Below are 14,339 nucleotides of genomic sequence, written 5' to 3'. Positions count from 1 at the left end.
CGTTGATTGATAGCTTTTGATTTTGTCAGTTTTAATGGACTTTCCCTTCTTGAATTTGCCTTGGAGTTCAGTTTTTTTGTTGTACTTTTTTGGACCCCTTATATTCCCTCACTGTAACATGACTGAGGAACATATAAAATGTGGCATCTATCCATCAACCTATCTGTTATTCCAACTCTTTGTTCATCAGTCTGTCCATTTGTCTTTACTGCCTTCCTGGAGATATTTTAGAAATCAGCTAAAATAAACAATTACTTTTCAATATAAAAATAAGGAGATATGGTATGATTGCCAATGAGACAACTATCTACATGAGTCCAAAGGATGTGGATGTAAACAAAGATAGGTCACCTTAAAGGTCTTCAATAATGAGCAAAACACATACCATATGTATAGAAGGCTATAAAAGACATGACAAAATGTGAAATAAATCAAGTAAAATTCATGCAGTCTAGATTTAAGTAGTCCTTAAAATTTATTGAAAAACAAATACCGGTATGGCAGACATGAACCAAAGACAGCTACCAAATTACTGACTTGGAACATGCACATATAGAATGTGTCAGGGATAAACATGTCTGTGAGCACCCAACCCTCCCTCTAACCTGGTACAGTGGTATAACAGAACAATCTGTAAAAAACAATTGGAAAAGAGTTCACTCGATAGATTGGTATGAAGCACAAAAACAACTAAGATTAAAACAGACACAAAGTACTCTAAGAGTACTCACAGTCTTCGAAAGCTAGTTCAAAGCCAATAAAACTACATGTACATGTAAAAAATAAATCATGGTCTCCCAGACTAAAGTATCAATCCGTTAAGGTCAAGGCAATTGATCCAAGAATGAGCAAAACCCATACCCTCTAGTTCTCTGGTAAGCTATAAAAATGGCCTGTATGAAAAATGTAAAGCAATTCAAAAGAGAAAACCAATAGTTTGATTGAAAGGTATTGAGATATTCAGTGTATTAGTTATGTTTGATTTGCATAATATGGACCAGCAGTAAAATCTGTAGGGGAATCATGCAATCATCCTACTGTTAGAGAAATGTGAATAGTTCTTCATTAATTCTGTTGTTGGTACATAGCGGTGAATTCCCCAAGTGTCCTGTTATTGTTGGTATATAGCAGAGAAATTCCCAAAGTGTCCTGTTGATTTGTTTATTAACTAGGTAAACAATTTGGCAACATTATTAAATGAAACATACTGATAAAAAAGTTGAAGAGAAACCATATTTTTTGTTTATTTTTTTTTCTTCATAAGAATAAAGTATTGTTTGGTATAACTATATTGCCCATAAATGCCCAGTAATATAAGCCAAATCAGTATGACAGACACGCTATCAAGGATACTTGAAGCATTACCTGCCTTGGATTTTCAACAATTAGTGTAATTATGTTATTATTTATATAGATCTCACTTTTTTCATTATTTATATCCCATAGTAAACATCAGTAGCAATATCTTAGATATATGTGTTTCTCTTTTTGTTCAGCATATACTAAAAGTTTCCTTTAAGACAAGCATTAATGAAGCTACGATGTGTAATATATAGAGATGAAACTTCTAATTAGCTCACAGGGCTAAAACCTAAGTGAGCTACTTCACTGTTATTATCAGGTCCCATGTCTTCATCTTGTATATTTTTACATACTGGAACATTGTATACAATGGTCTTATTGACTAAAAATGTGTTAATTCTTAAGCTGCTATGAAGAAATATTTGAAATATATACCTTATCATTTAAAACAGATAAACTTAAAACTCAATGTATTTTAAATGACAATATATTGGAAAGTATGTGTAATAAATACTACCATACTTATTTGCTATTTTATATGTACAAATTTACGTTTAAATTGATTATAATTGGTTCATATTCAATAAAGCATAAAACATTGATTTAAATGCATGTTTCATATTATCTATCTAAGGAAGATACTTAATGCTATTTTATGTAAGTGAGATTATTTTGTTTTATGAATTGAAAGCATGCTATGGGAATTTTTTAGTAATGCTTGTAACTTACAACAAATAGTTTATGAATTTTTATTAAATACAATATTGTTCAGTTGAACAAAACTTTTTTACCCAGTAAAAATGTTACCCTGTATTGTTGGTTAAAGTTGTATTTATATGTGAAGTATTTGAAATGGACAGTAAACATGGTAAAATAAGGTTTCTAAAATAGTTACAAAAAATTAATAATTGAGTTTCAGTTAAATGTATTAATTTTGAATCTTGAAGATACATATTTGAAAAAGTAGATTTACATTTATCCAAATCATCATTTTGCACAGTGCTTGGTAGTTTTGGAGAATTATGAGAAAAATGTCTCAGACAGTATTTCTGCTGATTAAACTTTAAAAAAATATATGGATAAAAATGTTTTTTCGTGAAAATTTGTATAACTAAATATTCTATTGGATAGGTTTGCTAATGACCAAAATTAAATAAAAGATTGAGACATATAAAAATAAGATGTGGTATGATTGCCAATAGAGACAACTATCCACTAGAGACCAAATGATGTAGATGTTAGCACCTATAGGTCACTACATACAAATGAGCAAAACCCATACATTAGCAGGACCATTTTTGTAATATCAGTTTGACCACATTGTGTGTGTTTGTTTGTCCTCAGTCAATACTAACAAACTGATTAACAAGATGAGGCCATTTAATCACAGAAAGACAAATCATATGACAAAACATGGACCACATGCCCCATGTCTAATGATTCACTGACTTCAATGAAGACTTCACATGCCCCATGTCTAATGATTCACTGACTTCAATGAAGACTTCACATGCCCCATATCTAATGATTCACTGACTTTAATGAAGACTTCACATGCCCAATATCTAATGATTCACTGACTTCATTGAACATGATGAAGACTTCACATGCCCCATGTCTAATGATTCACTGACTTCAATGAAGACTTCACATGCCCCATGTCTAATGATTCACTGACTTCAATGAAGACTTCACATGCCCCATGTCTAATGATTCGCTGACTTCAATGAAGACTTCACATGCCCCATATCTAATGATTCACTGACTTCAATGAAGACTTCACATACCCCATATCTAATGATTCACTGACTTCAATGACGACTTCACATGCCCCATATCTAATGATTCACTGACTTCAATGAAGACTTCACATGCCCTATATCTAATGATTCACTGACTTCAATGAAGACTTCACATGCCCCATATCTAATGATTCACTGACTTTAATGAAGACTCCACATGCCCAATATCTAATGATTCACTGACTTCAATGAAGACTTCACATGCCCCATGTCTAATGATTCACTGACTTCAATGAAGACTTCACATGCCCCATATCTAATAATTTACTGACTTCAATGAAGACTTCACATGTCCCATGTCTAATGATTCACTGACTTTAATGAAGACTTCACATGCCCCATGTCTAATGATTCACTGATTTCAATGAAGTCTTCACATGCCCCATATCTAATGATTCACTGACTTCAATGAAGACTTCACTTGCACCATATCTAATGATTCACTGACTTTAATGAAGACTTCACATGCCCCATGTCTAATGATTCACTGACTTCATTGAAGACTTCACATGCCCCATATCTAATGATTCACTGACTTCAGTGAAGACTTCACATGCCCCATGTCTAATGATTCACTGACTGTAATGAAGACTACACATGCCCAATATCTAATGATTCATTGATTTCAATGAAGTCTTCACATGCCCCATATCTAATGATTCACTGACTTCAATGAAGACTTCACTTGCCCCATATCTAATGATTCACTGACTTCAATGAAGACTTCACATACCCCATGTCTAATGATTCACTGACCTCAATGAAGACTTCACATGCCCCATGTCTAATGATTCACTGACTATAATGAAGACTTCACATGCCCCATATCTAATGATTCACTGACTTCAATGAAGACTTCACTTGCCCCATATCTAATGATTCACTGACTTCAATGAAGACTTTACATACCCATATCAAATGATTCACTGACTTCAATGAAGACTTCACATGCCCCATATCTAATGATTCACTGACTTTTATGAAGTCTTCACATGCCCCATATCTAATGATTCACTGACTTCAATGAAGACTTCACTTCACTGACTATAATGAAGACTTCACATGCCCCATATCTAATGATTCACTGACTTCAATGAAGACTTCACATGCCCCATATCTAATGATTCACTGACTTCAATGAAGACTTCACATGCCCCATATCTAATGATTCACTGACTTCAATGAAGACTTCACATGCCCCATATCTAATGATTCACTGACTTTAATGAAGACTTCACATGCCCCATATCTAATGATTCACTGACTATAATGAAGACTTCACATGCCCCATGTCTAATGATTCACTGACTTTAATGAAGACTTCACATGCCCCATGTCTAATGATTCACTGACTTCATTGAACATGATGAAGACTTCACATGCCCCATATCTAATGATTCACTGACTATAATGAAGACTTCACATGCCACATGTCTAATGATTCACTGACTTTAATGAAGACTTCACATGCCCCATGTCTAATGATTCACTGACTTCATTGAACATGATGAAGACTTCACATGCCCCATATCTAATGATTCACTGACTTCAATGAAGACTTCACATGCCCCATATCTAATGATTCACTCACTCCAATGAAGACTTCACATGCCCCATATCTAATGATTCACTCACTCCAATGAAGACTTCACATGCCCCATATCTAATGATTCACTGACTTTAATGAAGACTTCTTATGCCCCATATCTATGATTTACTGACTTTAATGAAGTGTTTTAATTTAATTTGTTAATTTTGATTTTGAGTTTGTTGTATCTTGGGGAGTATATCAGTCTTAAGATAAAAAGTAGGTCCCTTTGACATATATTTTAGGCCTCATTGAATTATATTAACTTTTATGTCTAGGACTTACTTGCTGTAAGATGTAAGTGTTTTACATCATCATACAACTGTTCAGAAGAAGAACAGCAACCAAAGTATTGTTTGTTTGATAATATGAATATTTTCTAGTATTTCATGGCATGAATGTTAGTCTTTCATCCATCATTCTTTTATCCATTCATATTATGGATTTTTTTTAAAGATCAGTAGAATTTTTGCCATATGTTAGTTTAATAAGGTGTATATTTCCTGTTCTCATTAAAATTTTATGGAAAGTAAAAACTTTATGAAAAACTAATTTGATTGCCTGCAGCAATGGCAGATTGCATCATATGAAATTGACATTTCTTGTTATGGCTTCACACTCACTGTTCTGGAAGTACATGCATGCAATATGCAATTTAATGAAATGGTTGTGCTTGTCAGATTGGAGAAGTTTTATGGATTACAGAAATTAATTCCATGTGTAAATTTTGTCATGGCTGCAGATTGATCATTTGTCAGATTGTTCATCAGTATGAAACAACTACAGATTTTCAGCGTTTTAAATTGACTTTTTAATGTCAGCAAGGCTGTTGAGGGTTTTCAATCAAAAATTTTGATTTTTACATTTGAATGAAAAGAATTTTAAATTACTTATCTTATGGGTTTATAAAGAGATATGGCACAGATGCAGATCCAAGATTTTGAAAAAGAGGTGCCCCAAACTAGGCAACATTAGGAGTTGAACATGTATAAAGTCTGTGCATAAACTATATATGTAGCTCCATAAGGGGGGCCGGGCCCCCTGCCCCCCTTTCATGTGCCTCTGTGACATCAGGTATTTCACATCCAATATTTTATGGTAATATTCTTTACAAAGCACAAAAATGTCAGCATTCACCTCCAAAGCTAACCAAACCTTTAAACAGACTTATTCGGAAAGGATATAGTTACGATACTGTTGTCAAGTCATTAAGGATTACTGTAAATTCAGAAATTATTGCGTGCATTTATTATTGCGATTTTGTCATTTTAGACTAAAATGCGATTTGAATTTTTGCGATATCGAGAAAAACCTGTTTAATACCTATACAAAAAATTAATAATGCGAGTTTAAATTATTGCGATTAAAACCCTGTCGCATTTTTCGCAATAATAAAAACATCGAATAACTTCTAAATTTACAGTACATATTTTGGTATTAATATTGATTCACTCATAGGGTCTTTGCCTCGAAAATAAACACATTTTCTAAAACCAGTTGTTGGCATGAGACGGGTTATGTTCTTCTCATATATTTTATGATGGTATGATACTAAACCCCTAGCGGGAGGGATTGTACTTGATTTTCATATGATGAAGACATAATCCCTCAATCACTTTGATTGAGGTTTGGAGCTGGCATGTCAGTAACTGCTAGTAGTCCTTTGTTAATTTATGTATCATTGTCATTTTGCTTAGTTTCTTTTGTTACCTATTCTGAAATCGGACAAGGACTTCTTTTAAACTGAGTTTTACTGTGCATATTGCTATGTGTTTCTTTTGACCAGAGGTAAAGGGGGAGGGTTGAGATCTCACAAAACATGTTTAACCCTGCCTCATTTTTGCGCCTGTCCCAAGTCAGGAGCCTCTGGCCTTTTTTAGTCTTGTATGTTTTTTAATTTTAGTTCATTTATATGTTTTGGAGTTTAGTGTGACGTCCATTTGCACACAATTTAATTTAGGGGCCAGCTGAGGACCACCTCCGGGTACGGGATTTTCTCGCTGAATTGAAGACCCATTGGTGGCCTTCGGCTGTTGTCTGCTCTTTGGTCGGGTTGTTGTCTGCTCTTTGGTCGGGTTGTTGTCTCTTTGACATATTCCCCATTTCCATTCTCAATTTTATGTCAATAAAACAGCAACCAAAGTGGACAAAAACAACACCTAGAGATCTTCAAGTATAGACATAATGTATGTGTAAATCAGGTTTTAAGACAGGGTATGTATTGGACATTCCAAGGCTGAAGGCCAACGGAATATAAAATGTAATGTCATATTTACCCTGTTTGGAACCTAAATTACACTTTTGTTAAGGATAAACCCTGTCAGTGTTTTTTCCAGTTTCTATGTTTTTGTTAAATATGAAAATAATACTTTATTAAATTTTGAGCATCCAAAGTGCTTTTCTTGATTAATATTCATCAGGAACACTCAAAACTTTAGATTTGAAAGTCAGTGATGCATAGATGCGTAAAAACATTAGGAGCTATATGAACCAAAGGGACCTATAAAAATTGCCAAATTCATCTTAAGTCAAATTTTCTTGAGGGAATTGAAAATGCACCATTCAATATAGATTTTCAATAAATTGTTGTCTCGCCTGTGATTACAGTTGCGGAAGGCGAGACATAGATATTACTTTTCCGGTGACGGATTGTCATTGTCGGCTTAAACAATTGTTAAGTTTTCTGCTTAAGTTAGTTTGATAAGAAATGCTTGTGATAGATCAATGATATTTTATATGAAGTTGCATTACTATCAGTACATATCAGTACATATCAGAGTGACAACTATTTTGAGGCCCTGTCCCCTAGGTCATGGTCCAGTGACTTTGAATTTATTAGCAATTTTCAATGTTAAGTTTTCTGCTTAAGTTAGTTTAATAGGAACTACTTGTGATAAATCAATGATAATTTCTATAAAGTTTCATTACATTGAGGCCCTTCCCCCTAGGTCAGGCAAGTAACTTTGAATTAATTAGCAATTTTTAATGTTAAGTTTTTTGCTTAAGTAAGACAACAGACAACGATATTTTCTTTAGAATTACATTAATGTCTGTACATCTCAGTTTGTTGACTATTTCAAGGCCCAGACCACTAGTTCATGGTCCAGTGACTTTGAATTAATAAGCAATGTTGATGTCCATCAGATTGTCTTTTGTCCCCCACCCAACGCATTGAAGGGGGACATAGAAATACTGGTCCGTCCGGTCTTGTTAGTGCTGTCACATGTACAATTCTTGGGATGAACTATTTTTAAGAGTTATGTCCCTTGAAAACATTAATTTTATGGAAAATTGCATCGTTAGCGCTCTCATGTGTACAATTCTTGCCAGATTTTTATGAAACTAATATTGTAGGTTTATATTGGCAATATCTCAGATGAATTCAAAAATATTATTTATACTTATATTGTAGGTTTATATCAGTGATGTCTTGGACGAGTTCGAAAATATGTGCTGAATAATTATTTTTAAAAGAGTTATGCCCCTTGGAAATATGAATTATATGGAAAGTTGCATCATTAGTGCTCTCATGTGTACAATTCTTGCCAAAATTTTATGAAACTTATATCATAGGATTATATCAGTAATATCTTTGACACTTTCAAAAATAAGAGCTCATCAAATATTTTTAACGAGTTATGCCCCTTGGAAATATTAATTATATCGGAAATCACATTGAATTTGCTCTGAAGCATTCATTTCTCTAAGGTATTTATGAACAAAGTTAAGAACAAAAAAAAGTGTATATTTTAGTTATTGCCCTTGTACCTTGGATAGATAAAATATGTGCAATACGGGGGACATTGGAATTCTTCTTTTATTCTGAATTTTATGCCTACAGTCGAGACATATCTCTGTGTCAACAGTTTATTCTATATACTTCTTGGACTTCTAATTAGTGCATTTCTTTTGTCTTGGCGCATAGATTTTTAACATAAGAAATATTTTTGCTATTAAGTATTTACTGTTTGTGTGTATGTGATTTTTTTAGAGCCTGCAACATTTATGTCACTGAAAGGAGACATAGCTATCCTAACTACATTCTGTTGTTGTCAGTGTCAACATTCAGGTTCAGTGTGTGGTTAGAGAGTTTTTTTTTAGACATCCATAGCTTCTTTAAGTAGTTATTGCCCATGAATAAGCAAATTTTAATAATTAAGTATTACCGTTGTCCGTCTGTACATCCGTCCTTACGTCCCAAAATTGGTTTTCCATTCTCTAACTTTAGTTTGCCTCAACCAAATGTTATGAAACTTATGCACAATGCTTATTACCAATTAACACAGATCAAGAATGAATTTAGGTGGTGTCAATTTTACCTTTCTAGAGTTATGCCCCCTTACAAATGGAAAAATTGCTGAATTTTTTGTTTCCGTTCTCTAACTTAAGTTTTCCTCAACCAAATGTTATGAAACTTATACACAATGCTTATTACCACAAAACTCAGATCAAGTACGAATTTGGGTAGCGTCACTTTTACCATTCATGAGTTATGTCCCTTTATAACGTTATACGCAAGGAGGGGCATCATCTGTGTCCCATGGACACATTCCCTATTTATTTTTTTCATTTTTGCCTATCATCTTAAAAACTATAATAGAAAGAGAGAAACTTTAAATTGCAAAAATGATCAACATGGCAATGATCTACAAATAAGTCAGCATAGCTAAATTCCACAAAACAAGACCTTATTGGAGTTATTTCCCTTTAATGATGATTTTTACAATTTTATTGCATTTTTGCCTATTATCTTGAAAACTATAATAGATAGAAACTTTAGGTATCAAAAATGATCCGCAAGACAAGATCTTCAAATAAGTCCACCTGTTTGAAATGGTCAGTTGACTCCTTATAGGAGGTATTGCACTTAAATATATATGTCCCAAATTTAGAAAAGTTATGAACAAATTCAATAGAAAATATCAGTGATCTGCCACCAACAATGAATTCCCTAAAGAACACAAAACATTTAATAATTAAAGAACTTTTGTACCGACAGACTTGTTTTATACACCATTATAATGATCATATGTTCTGCTTTGTTTTCAAGTTTTACGATCCAAAGTCATGAGCATTTGAAAGAAAATGTTCATAAAAATGGATAAAACAGATACAAGTCACAATTATGTAAATTACAGATGTTGCAACACTATTTTTAAAGATTTAACACAAAGTCTTTCTTTTAAGGCATTAATATTTATTTGTAATCAATGACTGATTTACTGTACCAAACTAACATGTTTCATGTAAAACTACAATTAAATGCTAGGTTTGTTTGTTGAAATTGACAAGAAAATGTTACATTGTGGTTGATATATAAATGGTCAATACAATAAAATTAGTAAATGGAATGTTTCATTTGATCAATAGACTGTTTCCATCAGTATTTACCAATCTACAGTTATGGATTCAGTTTCTGTTATTTTGTCAGTTCCTGGTTATTGATATTTCAGCAAAATTATCAATGTAAATTGCTTCTGTTTTATGATGTTCTAAAGTTCTAACTCCATCTATGTTGGAAAATAGATAGGAAAAGGAGATTCAAAGACATCAAATAGGATTAGTTTGGTTATATAATTCAAAGTTATGTTTCTCAAAATCTGATGGAAATTGGAATTGGATATTTTAAAAAAAATCAAAATCTTTGAGATTTCTCACTTGGACCAAAGGGCATCCGCTGTCTATTCGTTACCAAAAATCTCCCCTTAAAACTCCTTGGCTAATCGTAACAAAACTAAGCCACAATCATCCTTAGAGTATATCATGTTTAAAGTATTGGACCAATGAACTGCCTCCCAGCCAACATGGTACAAATATTACTATTAACATTTAATATTCAAGTTTTCATTTTTGAAAAACCGATACGTTGCAATTTTTGTAATAATTAAAACATCTCAAAGTATCTGAATTTACAGTCATTTTCTTTACATAAGCAAGAAGAGTTTAATTTGTGATTTCAGAAAAATTTAATGAAATTTTTTAGAATTATTACACAAAGCTGTAATAATTATGCATGTAATGTTGAATATAAGTATCGCATAAGATATGGACACTTACATAGAATTAATGCCACACCAATTTGATTTTACTTTCATGGATTTTAAGGAAACAAAAAATCTTCCAAAAAACCAAAATCAGACATGAGCAAGCATAATTTTAATAACACTTTCATATAACCGTTTACAGAAGAGTGAATGGCTGGAGACATTTTCAAGGAATGTTATATTAGGTGTCATATAAAAGTGCAATCATAGCTCATTATTGGAGTAAGCAGTAACTTTGACTTTTTTCTTTTTAAATGTCAAAATGTGTTCAGATTTAAGTGTTTATGTCTGTAAAATTTATTTGCATTAAAGAGGAGCAAGCAATTGTAAAGAACAGAAAATCAAGTTTGTGAGGATTATTCGCAGACACACAAAAAGTAATTTGTTTTGCTTCCTGAAAGTCTTTGCTGCCACGTGCTTAGTGGAGAAGCAGCAAATACCAATTTTAAAGTTATTGGTTTGACCCATCTGGGATTCGAACCCACGACCTCCCGCACTCAAGGCAAACACACTAACACGAGAATACCGAGGTGGTCCGCAACTAATAAAAGAAAAATTGAATATATATGAACATTGAATTACAAATGTTTTTAACTTCAATTTATTTACAAAATCTATATTAAGGGGAAATCCTTTAACTACTGGTATATTTATTGGAACAATAAGTTATTTACTGAAGTTTTCTTGACTTGACAATTTAAAACTGACATACTGTATAGATAGGTATTTTTGGTTTGTTGAAGACTTTATGTTGAACTTAAGAAGTCTGTTCAGGTTAATTATGTTTTTTAATGGCATATGAATATACTGTAGAAGTTAATGTTAAAATTCCATGGGCATGGTTTTTAAATCCCAAATTTTTATTCGTGAGGATAAATTTTTTTTGGAGGTTTTCAAGTTGAGAAAACATTATTTGAATGATATTTTACAATTGAAATTATCTAATGAAAAGTTAAATTAGATTAAAAGATTTAACAAATGTAAATCATCTTCCCCATGATTGCTTTCACATTAAGGGCATACAGCATCAGTGGGTGGTGCACTTGCAATTACTGCTGCCAATGAAGCAATGGAAACATAAGAAAGCTAGTGATTAGCCAAAATATCACCTTCTAGGTCCTATTGGATGAATAAGAGGAAATAAAACATCAATTAGACAGCAACTCAACAACACAAAAAACAGCAATCACATCTAGACCTCATCCTTCACCTATACACATTTGTCTAGAATAGTTGTGAATGAATTTAACTGAGACTATCAAAATTTAGATAAAAGTATTCAGCATTTTTATTGTATAAGCAAGAAAATTATTGAAACATTTTATTACACAAAATGTATATTACTTGTGTAGATTTGTACAATGTGTATTATTTATTGTTTGAGGGCCTCAGGGAAGATTAGTTGTTGCTAACTGTGCTACCCTCTTAAAATAAATTATTCACTCACTTACTATCAAAGATCTGTCATCAACATCACATTCCTTAAATAACAAAATACACTAATTATTGTGTGTGGCACTCATTCTGAAGTATAACATGACTAAATGATAGTAAATATAGTTGATAAGCATATGAAGAATTTCTTAAAGCTTTTGAACCTCTAATGGTTTTGACTGAAAGATAAACATATTTGAGACAGTTTTTGTCTTGCCTGTGACGAAATTCGCGGAAAGCAAGACATAGGGATTGGTTTGACGGCGTCAACAATTGTTAAGTTTTCTGCTTAAGTTAGTTTGATAGGATCTACTGGTGGTAGATCAATGATATTGTATATGAAGTCGCATTACTATCAGTGCATATCAGTTTGACGACTATTTTGAGGCCCTGCCCCTAAGACATGGTCCAGTGACTTTGAATTAATTAACAATTTTCAATGTTAAGTTTTCTGCTTAAGTTAGGCGATTGGATCTACTGGTGATAGATCAATGTTATTTTGTATGAAGTTGCATTACTATCAGTTCATATCAGTTTGATAACTATTTCGAGGCTCTACCCCCTTTGTCACGGTTCAGTGACTTTGAATCAATTAACAATTTTCAATGTTAAGTTTTTCTGCTTAAGTTCTATTGATAGGAGCTATTTACAATAAACAACAATATTTTCTATAAAGTTACATTACTGTCTGTACATCTCAGTTTGTCGACCCACTAGATCATTGACCAGTGACTGAATTTATAAGCAATGTTGCTGTCCATCAGATTGTCTTTTACTGACTTTTATGCCGATAGGCGAGACATATCTCTGTGTCAACATTTTATCATTTGTAAGAGACGCATTGTAGCTTATTTTGCATCTGATCTTTAACCAGTGTTACTGAGTTTGTAAGAAACAAATTGTAGCTTATTTTCCATCTGATCTTTAATCAGTTTTACTTTGGATGTACGAGACACATCGTAGCTTATTTTCCATCTGATCTTTAACCAGTTTTACCTCGGTTGTAAGAGACACAATGTAGCTTATTTTCCATCTGATCTTTAACTTAGTCTAAGCAATGTATCATGACAAGTAAATTGAATTAGAACTGTCATCCGTACCATATGGAATCCCTTTAACTCGGACACAACTTTCTAATTTGGCAAAACGAATCATTGATTTTTGGTCATTAACGAAGGCATCTATTGGTCTTCCATGGTATATGTATTGATAGTGAATATACCATCATATACAAAATGCAAATCACGTTGTTAACTGTTGTATTTACCAAGAAGAATTGATTAGTGACTGGATTCAAGGGTTTCCTCACTCTTGTCATTCTTTGTCTTTTCAGTGTTTTGATAAGCACAGCAGAGAATAAAAGGTGTAAGAAAGTGCAATATTTGGATCTTACAGAAGACAGTTTCCTTTGGGAAGAGAGGTATGAAGAGTTTAACTTATTTTGCACTATGTCTGAAAACTTTGCAAAAAGTTTTTTCAAATTGTTATAATGATTTTTTTTCAATATTTAAAGGCATTAAATGTTAATAGACATAAATGAAATTTTATTGGTTGAAACCACTTATGAAAATGAAAACAGACAACTTTGAGACATTTGGGTAAAATTCTTTAAAATGCTTAATAATGTTGAAGGCATTGAAGCGTGTCTTAGAATAGAGATACACCTATTATATTTGGTATTACATAATTTGAGGTTGTTAAAATTATGAAGATATAGTTATACTTCTTTATAATTTTGATACATGTAACAATATTTTGTAGGATTAAAATGTTACGAGTACATGTATATACAGTCAGTGGTATTTTTGTTCTTTAAATCATTTGATTTGGAAATGATCAATTTAAGTGTTTGGATGGCTTAAAAAAAGTCATCTGATTGTCTATTTAGAGAATTTATTGCATAGTAAAGATTAGACATTATATAGAAATAAGAAGATACGGTTTAATTGCCAACGCGACAACTCTCCACAAGAGGCAAAATGACACAGAAATTAACAACTATTGGTCACCGTACGGCCTTCAACAATGAGCAAAACCCATACTGCATAGTCAGCTATAAAGGGCCCCTGAAATGACAAATGTAAAACAATTCAAACGAGAAAACTAACAGCCTCAAATATGTACAAAATAATGAACAAAAACAAATATGATACACAGAAACAAACGACA

General features: G+C 32.6%; 1 protein-coding gene across 6 annotated transcripts in view; it reads left to right on the top strand.

Moving 5' to 3' along the window:
• The window catches only part of LOC127735644 (complexin-like), a 134,949-nt gene that overhangs the window by 27,906 nt on the left and 92,704 nt on the right, over nt 1–14,339 (top strand). For 5 of the 6 annotated variants that reach the window (XM_052245887.1, XM_052245886.1, XM_052245891.1 and 2 more), the window contains exon 4: nt 13,504–13,590. The gene's annotated coding sequence lies outside the window, so the exon portion shown is untranslated. Of the gene's footprint in view, nt 1–1,904; nt 1,960–13,503; nt 13,591–14,339 lie in introns of those variants that run through there. The other variant, XM_052245882.1, reaches the window with a different exon arrangement.

The sequence above is a fragment of the Mytilus californianus genome, unplaced genomic scaffold, assembly GCF_021869535.1.
Source record: "Mytilus californianus isolate M0D057914Y unplaced genomic scaffold, xbMytCali1.0.p SCAF_3, whole genome shotgun sequence".
In the NCBI taxonomy this organism is placed as follows: Eukaryota; Metazoa; Mollusca; class Bivalvia; order Mytilida; family Mytilidae; genus Mytilus; species Mytilus californianus.
Note: the sequence above shows the minus strand (reverse complement) of the source record. Positions and strands in the feature narration are given on the sequence as shown.